The following is a 15,845-nucleotide window of genomic DNA, read 5'->3' as shown; positions in this document are numbered from 1 at the left end:
TTGGGGACATTCCTGAGAAGCCAGGAGTGAGACCTAGGCTGATCTGACCAAGTCTGAATTAAGTCCTATAAGATGGAGATATTTGTCATGTGTCTCACCATCATCTTTGATTGTAAGTCTCTATAATCTGTGCCTAAATACTATAGCGTTAATCCAAGACCCCTGAAGTATTTTCACATCATAGGTAATAAATGCCCCAATACTTAGTGTTTAAAATACGCACTACTCACTGCAATATTTAGTTAAAACTGCAAAAAGAGTACAAATAAAGCCATTGTTTTTGTTAAGGTATATAAGTCTTATTTAACTTCCCCATGTTCTTACATGTATGTCTCTTAGGTCAAGACTTCCACTGATAACGTATTTCAGTTAGCTGCCAAAAGAAATACATTTGGGCTAAACACCTACCATCATTATTTTCTCTCACTTGAATGCCTTTTACTGATGTGACGTCACAAGTGGCCCTGATCGCTGGCAGTAGCTCCCTTAACACGTTCTTGTGTTCGAAATCTAAATCTAAATTTTTCAGACCCTTCCCACAGGACTGATTTGAAACCAGCTGAGCGAGTAAATATGGGCGGGGTGCGGGTGGATAGGAGAACGCAATTAAAGAAACTGACGAAGGGAGGGTGGTGAGTCACCTGCCTTCAATGCTCTCTCACCTCTGTGTTTCCACCCAGTTAACCACCAGCTTCCCGGGGAACCAGAGCTTATCGCTTGGGTGTCGTCTTATGGACAAACATGGCCGCAATGAGCTGAAAAGGCAGGGGCAGTAACGGTGGTAGTAGTGATGGTGAGGAGAATCAGGTATACCACAAGGTATAGGAAAGTCAAGTTCCTCCTCAGCACCAGTGGCCTTTTCTGTCTCTGGGTGGCTTGGGTGATGATTGTGTCACTCGTCCACAAACTTCTGACATGGTCTTTTATACTCATGAAATCATTTTTCTCTCAAGTTATTTATTCTCTACCTCATAGTCTCAGTTTACAGAAAGTGACCAGAGAATTCTCAAAATCTAATTCTATCCCACTGTCTTTCTCCAAATTCCCTGAATGTGGTGTTCTGGCGAATTTACAGAGCCACGTCCTCGTCAAAGAAAAGTAGCATTTCTCTGGCAAGACGGCTAGTCTCTCTTATTGTAACTCTGCTTAAGACCTTTATTTAAAGTTTAAAGAAGAAAACATTCACATTGCTCAATTTCATGACTTAAGCAGATCAACCGAAGGTATGGGCAAATCATGCCTCTCCTATAAAGCTCTCCTGAGAAACCAGAGGGGGCCACCCTCAGCCTTTTCTGGAGGAGGTTTAAAGAATGAAATCTACTTTTAAAATTGTTCCCATGTCTGGCATATGTCCTGTTTATGAGATATTCCAACTCTGAGAACTTTTTAGAGAATGGTATTCTTTCTCCTAGCTCTGCTCCAAATCGTTTTCATGAGAGACGGTGTAATATTGTGGTAAGAAAAGTCCAGTAGTTTCTAAGAAGGCTTCTTTCTCCTGTTCAGAGCCTCCTTGCCCAGTCCCATGTTACATTCTGGATCCCGTGTAAATGTAGCTAAGCGTGCGCAAATACCTCAGAGAATGCAAAGCGCTGTGGGGTGGGGGGGGGCAGGCAGGGACTTTATAACTTAAATTTATTTAATATAATTTTTTAAAGATTTGTATTTATTCATTTGACAGGGAGAGAGAGATAACAAGGAGGCAGAGAGGCAGGTGGGCGGGGGGTGGGGGGAAGCAGATTCCCTGCTGAGCAGAGAGCCCGACGTGGGGTTCGATCCCAGGACTCCGAGATCATGACCTGAGCCGAAAGCAGAGGCTTAACCCACTGAGCCACCCAGGTGCCCCTATTTAATATAATTTAAAAATAATTCATTCACATGGTTCAAAACTGAAAATGACATATAAAGGTATATATTGAGAATCTGTTTCACCCTCTTTTCTCATCCACCCCACTAATCTCTGACGCCCACCCCCACCCCAAAGATTAGCACTTGTTGTTTCTTAAGAAGTCTTCCGATGTTTTATGCATAGACCAGCAAACACTAACACAGTCTTATTTTTCTATATTTTTTATGTGGAAGGCAACATATACTACACATGTTCCACAGCTTGCTTTTTTCCATATAAAAACATATCCTGAAGATTACTCCATATCAGTACATAGAGAGCATTTATTAAGCCACATAGAGTGTCCTTGTTGATAGACACTCAGAATGTTATTTAAGTCTTACCATCACAAACAATACTGTGAGGAACACCTCTGGTCTCTGTGTCCTTTTGTGCATGCACAAATCTATCTGCAGGCTATATTTCCAGAAGTGGGACATCATAGAATTTTGATCAAATACCTCTGTTTTAACACTTAACCAATCAGGGGCCTTTATTTTAGTTAGTGCCATCTGTCTCGTCATTATTTTATGAGCTTCTAGAATGCAGAATTATATCTCATTCATCTTTGCATCCACAGCCCCTACATAGTACCTAGCATGTTCATGCTGAATACAAAATAAACTTCCTGTGTAACTATAACCTTGAGAACATTAAAGTAACCCCTCAATTTAAAAGGCTGAGATCTAGGGTATAGATCAAGAGGCACTTCTAAGTTTCTATTTAAGGATGAAAATAGGACTTATAAAATGCCAGGCCAAATGAAAACATTGAATGAGGAGTAGAGGTTTCAAGGATGAGGATGTCTCTTCAAATCCAGGAACTAGGATGGTGTCGTGTGTATTTTCTGGGTTATTCACATGCAGAGACACTGAATGGTAAAACAGGAAAGAAGCCCAGAGGGCTCCTGCCAGGTGAAGATTAGCCAGGATGTAGGAGAACACTACTTCCCTAGCTTCCTGGCCAAGAGAGGGCGTAAAGGTAGATGCACCAGATTGGAATTTGAGCAGAGAGGGAGACTCTGCAGGTCTGTGTGTGTGTGTGAGTGTGTATGTGTAACCTCGTTCTGATTTACCTTCTTCCCTTCTCTGAGTCATGAGAAGGGCTCCTGATTCTGCTCTGCTGCTCCCACACTTGTCAGGAAGGCTGCTAGCAAAGAGACATGGTGAAGACTGGACCATTCCTAAAGCGATGGCAGCTATACTTCCTGGCTCTTCTCCTCTGCATCTCGGTGCTTTCCCCTCCCCAGCCCTCCCTGCTGTCCCAGCACAGATGTCACGGGAACGCTCACTCTCCACTAGGTTATCACCAACCATCCCAGAGGCAACCGAACTATGTTTCAGCAAACTGGAAGAGATGGACTGGCACGCAGATATGTAACACACAGAACTCAGTGAAGCCCTTTTTCAAAATCCCTGCCTCTCAAAAACTTTCAGCGAAAGGTAAATTGATGCAATTTGGTTGTGTTATTAAGGTGGCAATATCATTCAAAACTTGTAAATGTGTTTTTATATAGCAATTTTACTTTGGGCAATTAATTCTACAAATACACTTATAAAAGTGCACAAAAATATGCATATGTTTGCTGAAGTATTATTTGAAAAAACAAGACTAAAAAATAACTTAAGTATCCATCAATATGGGAATGTTATATCCATAATAGCGTATTATTTGCTATCTGCGCAGCTGCTAGAAGTAGACCCATGTGTAGGGAATGGAATGATAGCCAACGTACAAGGCTAAGTGAATTCAAGCAAATTCAGTATAGTAAATACATTGTATGATTTTATTTGTGACTTAAGATATGCTTGCCTATGAATTTTAAAAGTCTATTCATGGGATGCCTGGGTGGCTCAGTGGGTTAAGCAGCTGCCTTCAGTTCAGGTGTTGATCCCAGGGCCCTGGGAACCAGCCCCGCATCAGGCTCCCCACTCAGCAGGAAGCTTGCTTCTCCCTCTACCTACTTCTCCCTCTGCCTGTTGCTCCTCTGCTTGTGTTCTATCTCTCTGACAAACAAATACATTTAAAAAAAAGTCTACTCATTAGGGCACCTGGCAGCTCAGTTGGTAAAGCATACAACTGTTGATCTCAGGGTTGTGAGTTCAAGCTCCTCTGTTAGGTATCAAGATTACTTTAAAAAAAGAAAAGGAAAAAATTTTTAAGTCTATTAAAATATATATGAAACTGGGACGCCTGGGTGGCTCAGTCAGTTGCGAGTCTGCCTTCAGCTTAGGTCCTGATCTCAGGGTCCTGGGATCAGGCCCCGAATCAGGCTCCCTGCTCAGTGGGGAGTCTGCTGCTGCTGCTTCTGACCCTCCCTCTCACTCTCCGCCTGCTTGTGCTCACTCTCTCTCTCTTTCTCTCTAGCTCTTTCTGTCCCTCAAATAAATAAATACAATCTTTAAAAAATACATATGAAAAATTATTTTTAATGGTTACTCCTGGATAATGGGATTGTGGGGGCTAGGAGAAAAGAAAGTCAATTTTTTTCACTTTATATGCTATTTAATTAATTTTGTAATTAAAACATTCACATGCAGTCAGTCCACTATTTCTTGGGTTCCTATGGTGTATAGATGTTGGGGTTTAGTGATCATTTTTGACTCAGAGTAAACATTACTTTAAAAATTCTCCAGCTCTCCCTTGGCACTGCCCATGGAGGTGGCTGCCATCTCCTCCTCAGAAGCATCACAGCTGCTCTCAGACCTCAGTGAAGGCCAAGATTATTAAAGAGAGGACCACGGAGTGCATCCAGCACTGCTCAGACCGATAGGTCAAAGTGAAGTGCAAAATGGCAGAAACCCAGAGGCACTGACAATGGGTGCAATGGAAGATTCTTGGGCTAGATCTTGATGCCCAAACGCAGCTTCCAGGAGCAGCAAGAAAACAAAGCGCATGCTGCCCAGGGGCTTCTGGAAGTTCCTAGTGCATGGCATCAAGGGGCTTGAGGTGCCACCGATGTGCCGCAAATCTCACCATGCAGAGACTGCTCACCATGTCGCCTCTGAGAACCCCAAAGCCAGGGTAGAAACAGCAGCCCCTCTGGCCATCAGAGCCACCAGTCCCAATGCCAGCAAAGAAGACGAATAGACAGCTTAGTTGCATGTCGTACTTGTGCTAATAAAACCATAAAACTACAAGTAAACATACAAATCTTCCAAAGAGTTCTTTAGGGCGGATTCAAGAGCTATGGTTGACCTTAATTGAGGTTCACAGAACCAACTTCAGCTTTGTGGACATAAACTCAAAATTCAACACATTTAGAAAACTGGGTAAAATTTCCTGGGATTAACAAAAATCAGTGTGTTTAGCCTTGAGACTGTTGATGAGGTTGGTCTTGAGCGCCCACAATCGTCCACTTGACACCTACTTACGCACATCTTTTAAGGAAGGCATTTTAGTCATCGTGTATCTCCAGCAAGATTTCCCATGCACGGGACTTAAAAGCCATGAAAAACTTTGTATCATATTTTACAAGGTCAGGGCCAAGGGAAGAAGAAAAGATGCTCCCGTGTTGTGCAAATGTCCTGTTGCTAAAGAAGAGAGCTCTCAGGGCAGACACACACACAGTGGCAGATTCTGATATTGGGTTTTCAAATCCTGGTAACTGCAGCCATTCGGTCAGTCTCTGCCCGATCCTGCAGAAACAGAACCTGAGACAAGAAGCAAGAAGATGAGAAAACACCAAGAAAAGAAAACAAATTGGTGGACACAACTGGCAATAGACTTCAACGGGTTTTCTTGTGGCAAGGCTTTAAGCAAAGAATCTTGAATGTACCAAAATTTCACTTGGAACATGAATTTCCAGGCCACCTACCTTTTCCAGGACTTCCTGTTGCTAAGATGATGATGTCTTAGGTTACTAATCTAACAAAGTCTTGCAGGTCCAAAAAGTTTTAGCAATTTGGCTCTCTTTCTACACTGCAGGAGGAAAAAAAGTTGTGGGGTGTGCAGTGTTAATTTAAATGCCTTGTGTGATTGCCCTTCATTCTGGAATAGTATTTTGTGTTCACAGATGTAGGGAAAACTACATTTTCTTGGTAGTAAGATGGTAGGTCTTTACTGGAAGCCAATAGAAATACAAAGCAAATGGATAACTCATCTTGCTGTGACTATAACCAGGTCTAGCGTAGGGAAATAATCCAAACTCGAAATTCATAAATAATTTTAAGAGATCTTCAGAACCAGAGCATGTATTTGAGGTTAGTGCCCACACCTCTCAGAACTTCCATTTACAACTAAATGCTAAGGCAGAATAACCATTAAAAAGATCAGCAGATGAGTCAAAAATAACAGAGATTAAGAGAAAAATAAAGTAGTAACATAGCAATAATCATACCTTTGTTTGTCCTACTCACTTATTGCTGAGCAATTCATCTTCAGTTATAAGATTGTAACTTTCTAAGGAAAGTTTGCTTTCACCAAGCAAATACGTTCTAAGCATGTTTGATAATTTAATTTCACATATATGTGTCGTGGTAATTGGGGGTTTTCAGGCACTAGCTTCCAATATTTAGATCCAGGTATCCATAAATAAATTACCTTGATAACTAGCTTGAAGTCCAAGTGCACTTTGGCCCCAATTATTGGAATGGTATGGGTAAAAGTGTATTTTTGAACTCAATTCTCCAAGTAACTTGCACATAAATACCCATTGAAAGTCCACAGGGTTGGGATACCTCTTCAGATTCATTTTGGTGTAGAATATTATCTCCTTTGAACTACTAATCAATGTTATTATGTGCAGTTTCTACAATACAGGTCTATTTGCCCCAATGTCTTAGCATCCTAGTACCCTCTCATCAGAATATTGGTTAGATTCCCTGGTGTGAATCACTTATCCAGTTGCTCGCCTGATTTATTCACATGTTTTTGAGATTTGTGAAATGTGGCAGATAAACAGGTTTATGCTGTGTGCAGCTTGGAGGGCAGCCAATGTCTGTCTGCCTATACAGTATATTTACTCTCCTTCCTCAAATCTCTCTCTCATACAAAGAAGCTGTACTTTATGACTCAAATCAGTGTAGAATGCATCTAGTAATGTCACTGCAGAAAACAGCAGGTGCCCTTCCACTCATTTGCGGTAATTCTTGTAGGGAAGAAAGTGAATCAATGATTCACCCAGTGGACAAAGAAACGTCACGGCGACTATTTGGAAAAGTCAAATGCGGGAAAGGAACATTCTCATCTAAAGGTGTGCTCTGATTTTAGGAAGGAAAACCCCCCACGAGAAAATCGGGAATTTTGTTGAAGTGCTCTGGTTGAACCCACAGTAAGCGATGGCATGTTCCCTCTCTCCCTGCTTCTTCTGTTTTATTGCTTTTGTGTTGTACTTCTAAAATAAATATCAATAAATCATTGCAGTTAGATACTCTAATATAGACAGAAATGTACTTGACTCCCTACAGTCATTACAATTGGAGGGGACTCTGATTAGGATGCTTTACTTAATTAAGTGATATCGTCTAAAGAGAGTTCTTCCCTCCATTTTCTGTTTAACAGTCTTATAAAACACCAACAGAGGAAATTCATTCTGTTGTTTGCTTTCCTTATTGTAAATGGTTTATTCTCATTCAGAGTTTACAGAAGATGTTGTGTTAATGAAATGCCTAATAAGCCAAAGACTGGTTCAGCTACACACAGAGCCTTGTTCAAATCAGCCTAAGCTATTCCAGACTTGAGAACATTTTCTCCTGCAGTCCCAGAAATATATTAAAAAAAAAATTTTTTTTACAACATCTATACCTTAAAATTAAGGTGATCCAAAAGAAAAAAATTTTTTTGCTGAGAAATCATGCTTCATCTTGTTTATGTATGGTTCAGCAGAGACCTTAAAAATCTGTTTCTTTGAAAAAATAGAAAAAATGGGCAAAGAATAAGCAATCCTTATGCATAAAATGTTATTTGTGAGGCACTTTAATTTTACTGAAAGAAGTCATTAAATTTGGATTGCCAATACAAATATGATTATATATGTTTTCTAAATAAAATGTTATTATGTTGCAACTGAACTCATCCATTTATTGTTTGTTTACCTAATGCTCAAACGCATGTTTTATTCATAGATGTCTGGGAGAAAAAAATTTTGCTTGATAATCACACCAAGCATATTTAACAAAAGCAATTCTCCTTTTATTAGTGAACAAGTTTAAGCAGAATGATTTCATTTTTTTCCATGTAGTTAATTCAGACTTGCAGAACCCCCAGTATACAGCTTTTGTTTCTCTCCTTGCTGCCTTTTATGTCTTTAATATATGCATGCCTATCCACTGATGGGAAAATATCATTTCCTGCAACTCTTCCTTTTTCCTTCTTGAGTATTCTCTCAGTTGATTTCTGGTTTTGGTTAGTTTTCACTAGTCAGTTCTGTCAGATCATGTAAAAGACAGACAGACATATTGAAGCCAAGTAAATAGTTCACTATCCTGCTGAAGATTTTAAACTCTCTTTCATTACAGTGAATTTGAATTCAAAACATATTTACTCATTCCATTAAAAATACATAAATTTGTATTTTTAAAGAAATCAAAAATTGGTAGAAAGTAGTAAAAAAGTGAAGATGTATTAATATTTATAAAATTGTTTTCATTACTAAATAAGACATTTTAACAAAATGCTTGCAATTTTAGCAAAAAAAACCCCCAAAAACAAAAAACAATGACCTAGTAAATATAACAACTTTATGTGTATTTATTAAAAAGAAATGTAAATGTAAACTCTGTCTTAAATGAATTCAACCGGTTTACAATAGTTTTTTTTTTTTTTTTTTTTTTTTTTTTAACTTTAACACACTATGTAGCTAAAAGCATTTAATGATCTGGAAATTTTAAATACATGTAAGCCTCAAAATATAAAAATGAATATTAAGGAATCACATGCAAGGGGGTTTTTATTAATTCCTAAACTAGTAAAATAACACTTTATAAAATTGCTAAGACCCGAATTGTTTTAATTCCTGACCAATATAGCTTGGTCATTTTTCAAGTAAAATAATAATCATAATAATAACAATCCATCATTGCTAAATGAATTTATTAACATTGTATGACTATAAGGTTTTGGTTTTTGTTTTTAACTGAATAACATTAGTCCTGCATAAAACCATTAGCTGGAAACACTCTGAAGTTACATAACTTTTCTTAACTTCCAAGTTAAATCAGCTCTACCATAGAAAAACGGTAAAACAATGACCCCCCCTAGACATGTTACCCAAAGTGAATTCCAGAAGTTGCCCATAATTGCTTTTTTTTTTTAAAGAAACTCTTCATTAAAGGCTAGCCTTACATCAGATCTAAAGTGCATTAAATGTTAGTTATTTTCTTGATTTGTAATCTAGATAATTTTTACATCCAAAAGCTTAGTTAGCCTGCTTTCTATTAAACTTCTTTATCGATTTTCTTTAAGCCCTTCATTTAAAAAGGTGCCTTTGTCCTGAAACTAAGCATATGACATTTCTGTCCCTTAAGGAAATTTTTCAAGATGTGAATAACAGCAAGTAAATTCTATTACAGATTTGATTCTAGTTTCCTGTATTGGTTCACCTCTTTAAAAATAATTTTTAAAAATACAGGATGTGGATTTTTTTTCTTAAGGCTTTAAGATGAATGAGGATTGTGTGTAATGAAGTACCAATGAAGGAAGAGTAGCTGCTGAATCATTATCTTGCAGAAGAATGTGAGTACTATTTTGCCCGAATCAATTATTTTATCAAATGACTTTTCTGTCTAAGTTGTTTGCTTTAAGAAATAAGGATGCTAGAGATAAGCAAAATTATTTTAATATGCATTTTCAGAGCATTATTATTCCAATTCCTATAAGCCAAACTAAATGCAACATAGCCAATTTCAGGCTGTTGTTTACTAAAACTGCTTTTCATTGGAGCAGTGAATGTTTGTAGCTAATGCTTCAATCTTGACAGGCAAAAATATCAGAGTTTAAAAATTTAAACACCAATAGTACTCTGCATTTAATAGACTCCTGAGAAGAAAAAATATTTACCTCCTAACATAGCCTCTTTCTGGACTTGTGAGATATGTGTTCCGAAGTATTTATCATCAAAGCTATTTGTCTCTGTAAAGCAGCAGAAAGCGTAAATTTCCTAGAGAGAACCTAGCTAAGGGACACCCTCCCGCAATGAAGTAGGTCAGATCTGTGCAAAGAAGAGTACAAAAAGCAATAGTTTGGTGCCAAAGAGAAGAAAGTTCTTGAAAGTATTTTTTTTTAATTATTCTACAGATATACGTAATGCATATTCAAGAAAGAACATACTTAGCAAAAAGCTTTTTGGGGGAACGGGAGAGAGAAAAAAAACAGCCTGTGTGATGTGAGAGAAGACATAAGACCAAAACAAAACAAACAATAAACAAAAATAGCCTAAATCAACCCAATTTGTTTTCTCCTAAAGCCTGTTTTCTTTCAGCAAGAGATGCCCACCGTGTGAGGAGTAAATTCCTCTGATGAGCAAGTTGTACTTTATAAACACAGGAGAGCGAATCATTGACTTGTTTAGAAGACAATTCTCTTACTCATAGCCGCAGTGTCACCTATGTCTGTGCCTCCGAAAAGGGGACCCCCTAGACTTTCACAGATTTGCTTTTTGAGGGAGAAAAAGTTGTAAACTATTGTCAAAGTGTATATAGTTCTGATTCATGTTCAACGTTTTTCACAGACCACCTTGAGGATGTGTTTTTGAAGCACCTCAGTGGCCCAGGGGGAGCTCTACCTTTAATGTGAGAAGACAACGTAACAAAGAATCAATCAATCTCTCTCTCTCTCTCTGTCTCTCTCTGTCTCTGTCTCTCTCTCTCTCTCACACACACACACCCCAAATTTTTTTTAAAAGTTTGTGGTGAGGGGAAGGGAGAGAAGGAAAACAAATGATATCTCTCATGAGCAAACTTTAAATTTCACAAAGATACAACGAAGCAGTATTTTTGCCCTAGCAGAACAGTTTCTGACTTAGAATAAGCGAAACTAAAATAAAACTTCTGAGTCGAACCAAGCAGCGAACGAACTGTAGAAAAATAATAGTGTTAAGTATTGTACATTCTTTTAAGACTTGTATGATACAGTTAATATAGTTGCCTTAGTTCGGTGTTCTGTTAATATGAAAAGAGCTGTAACGTAGTACTTCATTATTTGTAATATAGTAACTGATCATTCAAATAATATGTGGCTCAATGGCCCAGGAAAAGCCCAGCTATCTTTCATAAGTACAATAGCCACACACAAATCATATAAAAACTCAAATTTTTATTTTCACCAAAAATTGATTTTTTTCTCATATTCAAATGTATATAAATTAAAACAAAACATGTAACTAAGATTATCCCCTAAAATACAAATAGAATAACCTTTGGGGATTTTCAAGATCTTATTTTCATAACCATAATTAGTAAAAATAATTATTGGCAAGAGCAACTGAAATCATATATTTTAATAACTCAAATATTTATTTCTACTCCTTTTTGCATCAAGACTGTGGGAAATTTTTATTATAACAATCAGATGGTGCACTGATGTGAGAAATGTTGCAAAGCATCCTGTTGATTGCTTCTAATTAACTGCAATGCTCTTGTGTTCTCAGTTTTAGCCGGCACACACTGCACAATGCCTTTTATTTTGCTTTGAATGGATTTTTACTTAAAAACAGCTGATCTCAATATCCACAGCATTTTGGCTTTATTTTTTAATCTCTTAACATTTTCCTGGAATATTTTCTTTTCAATTTTAAAAGATAAATTTGAAAACATTTCTAAAACATAAAGTATAATCAGTTAAATTAACAGCACTCGTGTGGTCTTTCACATGTATTTTGCATGTTCTATAGTACGTGATTACATTCTCAAACCACATTTCAATTCCTCTTTAAAAGTTATACATCTGAGTGGTGGTTTAAGAAGGAAATTCTGAAAAGCAATTTAGAACATGCAGCCAATTTTTTTTTTTTAAATTTTTGTTAGCAGACTATTAAATAGCATGGAGCTGAAACACAGAACCCAAGTAAGGGGATAGAAAGGATTTCAGAATTAAAAGTATTAAATAAAATTCTTTGCACTCACCTTTCTCTGATGATTTAAGCTCAAGCAGCCCTGACAGAGAGAAGTCATGAATTTTCATCAACTTCACACATGTCATACATTTAAAAACATTTTGATTTGCCCTGGGACCCCTGCATGTCTTTGAAAGCACGGTCACAGTGCTGTGCTGTTTTGTAGGTACGAACCCTCTGAACTCCCAGAGCTCTAGAAGATATATTACTAATGTAAACAGCCTCTTAAGTGAAGGGGGAAAAAAAAAAAGAGCATTAAATAACAGGAAGTTTCCAAGGAAATGCAGAATTTAAAATAGAGTATTATTAAAAGCAGTACAATTTCTATAATTTTGAGTGCCACCATTTTATCCATACACCAGCTTTCTGAGAACATATAATTATCTGACCCAAGAAACAATCCTTTTGGAAGGGAAAATGTATAACTTAAAAAGTAGAGGTAAGTTATTAATTTAGCCTGGTAGATGTTGAAAGTGATTAAATAGTCCTCCTTTTGTGCTCATGAGGATAGAATGTGACTCAGGCAAGCAGAAACGCCACAGTTTCAAAACAGCTACCAACATCCTAATATTTCCAGTAGGAAAGCTAAGTATATTAAGTGCAATAAAGATAGAATTCTGTCCTAAATAACATGTCCTGGGACACGTTATTCTCCAAATACTTCTGTCTCTCTTAAAATTGTGAGAAAGCATAAAGACAAGGTAAGAAATAAACATTAGGAGAGATTAATAAGGGCAAACTCACAAATCATACAACAATATAAATAAAGTAATGTTACAAATAACTTACACTGTGCCCTCAACTTAACAACTGAGGAAGATAAAGCCCAGAGAGGTAAAGTGACTTCCCCAAGGTCTTTCAAAGACAGAGACATAAAGCTCAACTAGAGACACGTCTCATGACTTTTGGTAGCACTCTTTCTACAACACCACACAGTCTTTGAATGCAGTAACCGAAGTGTCATTTCAGGTGGATGTCAATCATACAGTAAAATAAAACAATGAGCAATGCCCTCTTGACCCTAAAAGCTATCCATGGGGCATACGAAATTAATCTGTGGTCTTTACCAATGTGCACAATTATCTTCCTCAAAAAGATGCCTCTTTGGAAAATATTTTTATGCCTTCCTTTTTGCTTAGGGTTTGAGAATTTGTACCTATTTAATAAAGTGTCACTCATTAACACACTTATACCAAGGAGGGGAGGTAAAAACAACCACCAGTAAGGCTCACTGTCACTAGTTCGCCCCCCCACTTTTAATCCATGCTCCAGTCCACGGACTGCGTGGTCTTTCTAAAATACACATCTGATTATGTTTGAATTTTTTCAATGACTTTCCATCTGATGTAAGATAAATCTACACTTCTTAGTCTGGCATTTGAGGATCTTCAAAGTGTTTGCCCATAGCACCCCTTCAGTTGTACTCCCATCGGTCTCCTCAAACTTCCTATTCTGGCAATATAATCTAGGTATGATCTCCTGAACAGAATATGCTTTTCACTGCCTCAGGGCCTTTGCACACACTTTTTCCTCCACCTGGACCTCTATTTCTCCTTCAAGAGTGAATTCAAGTGTTACCTTTTCTCCTTCTGCCACATACAGATGCTTCTTCCCTTAGAATTCCACTGCATTTTGCACAGACCTCACATTACTCTACTCATTGCATCAAACTGTACTCATCTATTTTCATGGCTGTCTCTCCAAACACGTCTTTGAGGTCAGAGACATATCTTTTTCTCCATGCATAGAACTTTGCCTGGTGTAAGCACTCATGAATGTTTACTGACTGAACAAATAAATCAATGAATAGGCCATCTATTTTTCTTATCATAAAACCTTTATGTCTTAGGGTGATACCACCCAGTTCTTCCATATAATGGTTAAACTGGATATGTATTGATAGCAGGGTATTTCTATCAACCTCCGCTTTTGGTTTCTATTAAAAAAGTATAATATTATAAATACTCCTTTACTATAATGAATTGACATTGGCATGAACCTGGTGACAAAATACCAACTCTTATCTACTTGTGAATAAAAAAAGAAGATTCTTGGGGAAACGGCAGGTCATCATTGTACCAGACATTGGTAAGGAACATTTCCTTTTAGGGATCCATTTCTTGTTAGGTACACAAGTGGAAGGATGACCTATTACAATGCTAAGAGTATAAATGTATATTTGGATATACAGGAAACAATACCCATATCTTCGCACCAAGGGACTGCTTTAAAAGAGGATGTTTAGTCATAAATGGAATTTAGATTTGAGATTTATCTTATGTAGGGTCTTTTGCTGTTTGGCTCCTTCCAGTTTTCCTCATCTTCCTGAGAAAATGCTAGGGAGATGGCAAATCATCTCCTAGGGAGCCTGCCCAGGTGAAGCCAAGGACGTCCTTGGTATATAAGCACACATTTTCCACTGGAAGTAATACCCTCATACTCATTGATGAAAGGCTTCACATTCAAAATGGAACAGGATCTGCCAGTCTGCCTTTTTTTAAAACATGTACATGATCTTGAGCCAGGCCCCAAATCAATGAGGAGAGAGACTCCAGCTGTTTTTTGGACCAATATAAGGTAGAGGACCGCCCAACTCTGAAGCTACTTCCAATCTTTTGATTCCCCCTACCTCCATTCCATTGGTTCCATGGTGCCCCAAAGCTGCAGCCCCCTACTCAAATGTGAGGGGTGCTCACTAAGGGCTAAGAGTTGGGAACACAGTAAGAGCAGCCATTGCTCTTGAAGAACAGATTCCTCTTGGCCTCTGTGCCACCTTCCCTAGATAGAGCAGCCCTGTGTGGCATCATCATTAACAATCGACACTAGTTCTTAAATTCTTTTCTAGTAGATGAGACCACACTGGCCAGTTCTCAACCCCGCCCCCCAAAAAAGAATGATAGGATTTGCGACCTTCTGTTCCCCTCACCCCTTCGGAAGATGGCTACCCTTTAGCATTTTTAAAGGTCTTGAAATGTGAGTGTGCCATAGAAAATTGAAGTCTGGAATGTAAAAAGAGATTAACTCTAAGGATTTTTCAAGTCATTAATTTGTAAAGTTCATTCTGTGCTTGGGGGGGGGGTTGTTTGTTTTAAACATTGCAGTATTACCTCAAACAGTTTTCATTTGAATAGGCAGGGAAATGTCAGAGATTCCTCCCTTACTAACTAGCATAGAATGGGGCTTCTTTTCTGGCATTTTGAGTCAAACTCACCTAGAATTTTAACAATATTTTGTTCACATAAAAAAAAGACAAATGTTAATACCCCTTTTTTCTTTTCATTTTTGCACATCAGAGAAGATTAGAAGGTAAATAGTAAAAATGTTTCACAAATTCATTTCTTCAGCAAACTTATTGAACAACTATTATGTGCAAGGAACTATACAAGATATTAACCAAGAGACACAAAATTTTAAAATGGCTATTTATAGCTCTAAATTTCAGGATGTAAAATGCGACCACTATCAAATCACACAGGCTTAGAATTTCATTCTGTCCACTTGTTATTTGTTTTCTTGAAAAGAAAACTTCTCTAGCAGGAGGTATTAGTCAAGGTGGAAAATGTTCATCAGCATAAATTCTAAATTTGTAACTTAATAAGCAGGAAATATATATATCTATGTCTTCAAATTGGGCACAGCCATTTGAAAGTTCCTCCCAAACTTATAAAAGGACATAGGCTTTTGGTTTTCTTGAGGGTCTGAAATGAATCCATTACATTAAAATGGCTCTTAGTAGCAAGAGTAAGTAATTATTTGCATTATAAGGTAATAAAATGGAGGGTGAGGCATATTTGTACAGATCTTTTTTTATTTGTACAAGATTTGTATTTGTACAAGATCTTTTTTAATTCACTTTTATAGGGATTCTCTCCCATTCCTGCTTAAATGAACTTGGAAGATTGTTCATCA

The 15,845-nt window shown here is 37.6% G+C and overlaps 1 long non-coding RNA gene across 1 annotated transcript; it reads right to left on the bottom strand.

The window, feature by feature from the left end:
- Positions 1–5,264: 5,264 nt before the first annotated feature.
- On the bottom strand, positions 5,265–13,915 carry LOC309867582. Its single transcript, XR_014313252.1, has 2 exons — positions 11,947–13,915; positions 5,265–5,538 (listed from the first exon to the last, which is right to left on the bottom strand). It is a non-coding gene; the product is annotated as an uncharacterized lncRNA (long non-coding RNA).
- Between the last annotated feature and the right edge of the window lie 1,930 nt (positions 13,916–15,845).

The sequence above is a fragment of the Mustela nivalis genome, assembly GCF_964662115.1.
Source record: "Mustela nivalis genome assembly, chromosome: 6".
NCBI lineage: Eukaryota > Metazoa > Chordata > Mammalia > Carnivora > Mustelidae > Mustela > Mustela nivalis.
The sequence above is the reverse complement of the archived record's forward strand: the minus strand, read 5'-3'. Positions and strand labels throughout refer to the sequence as shown.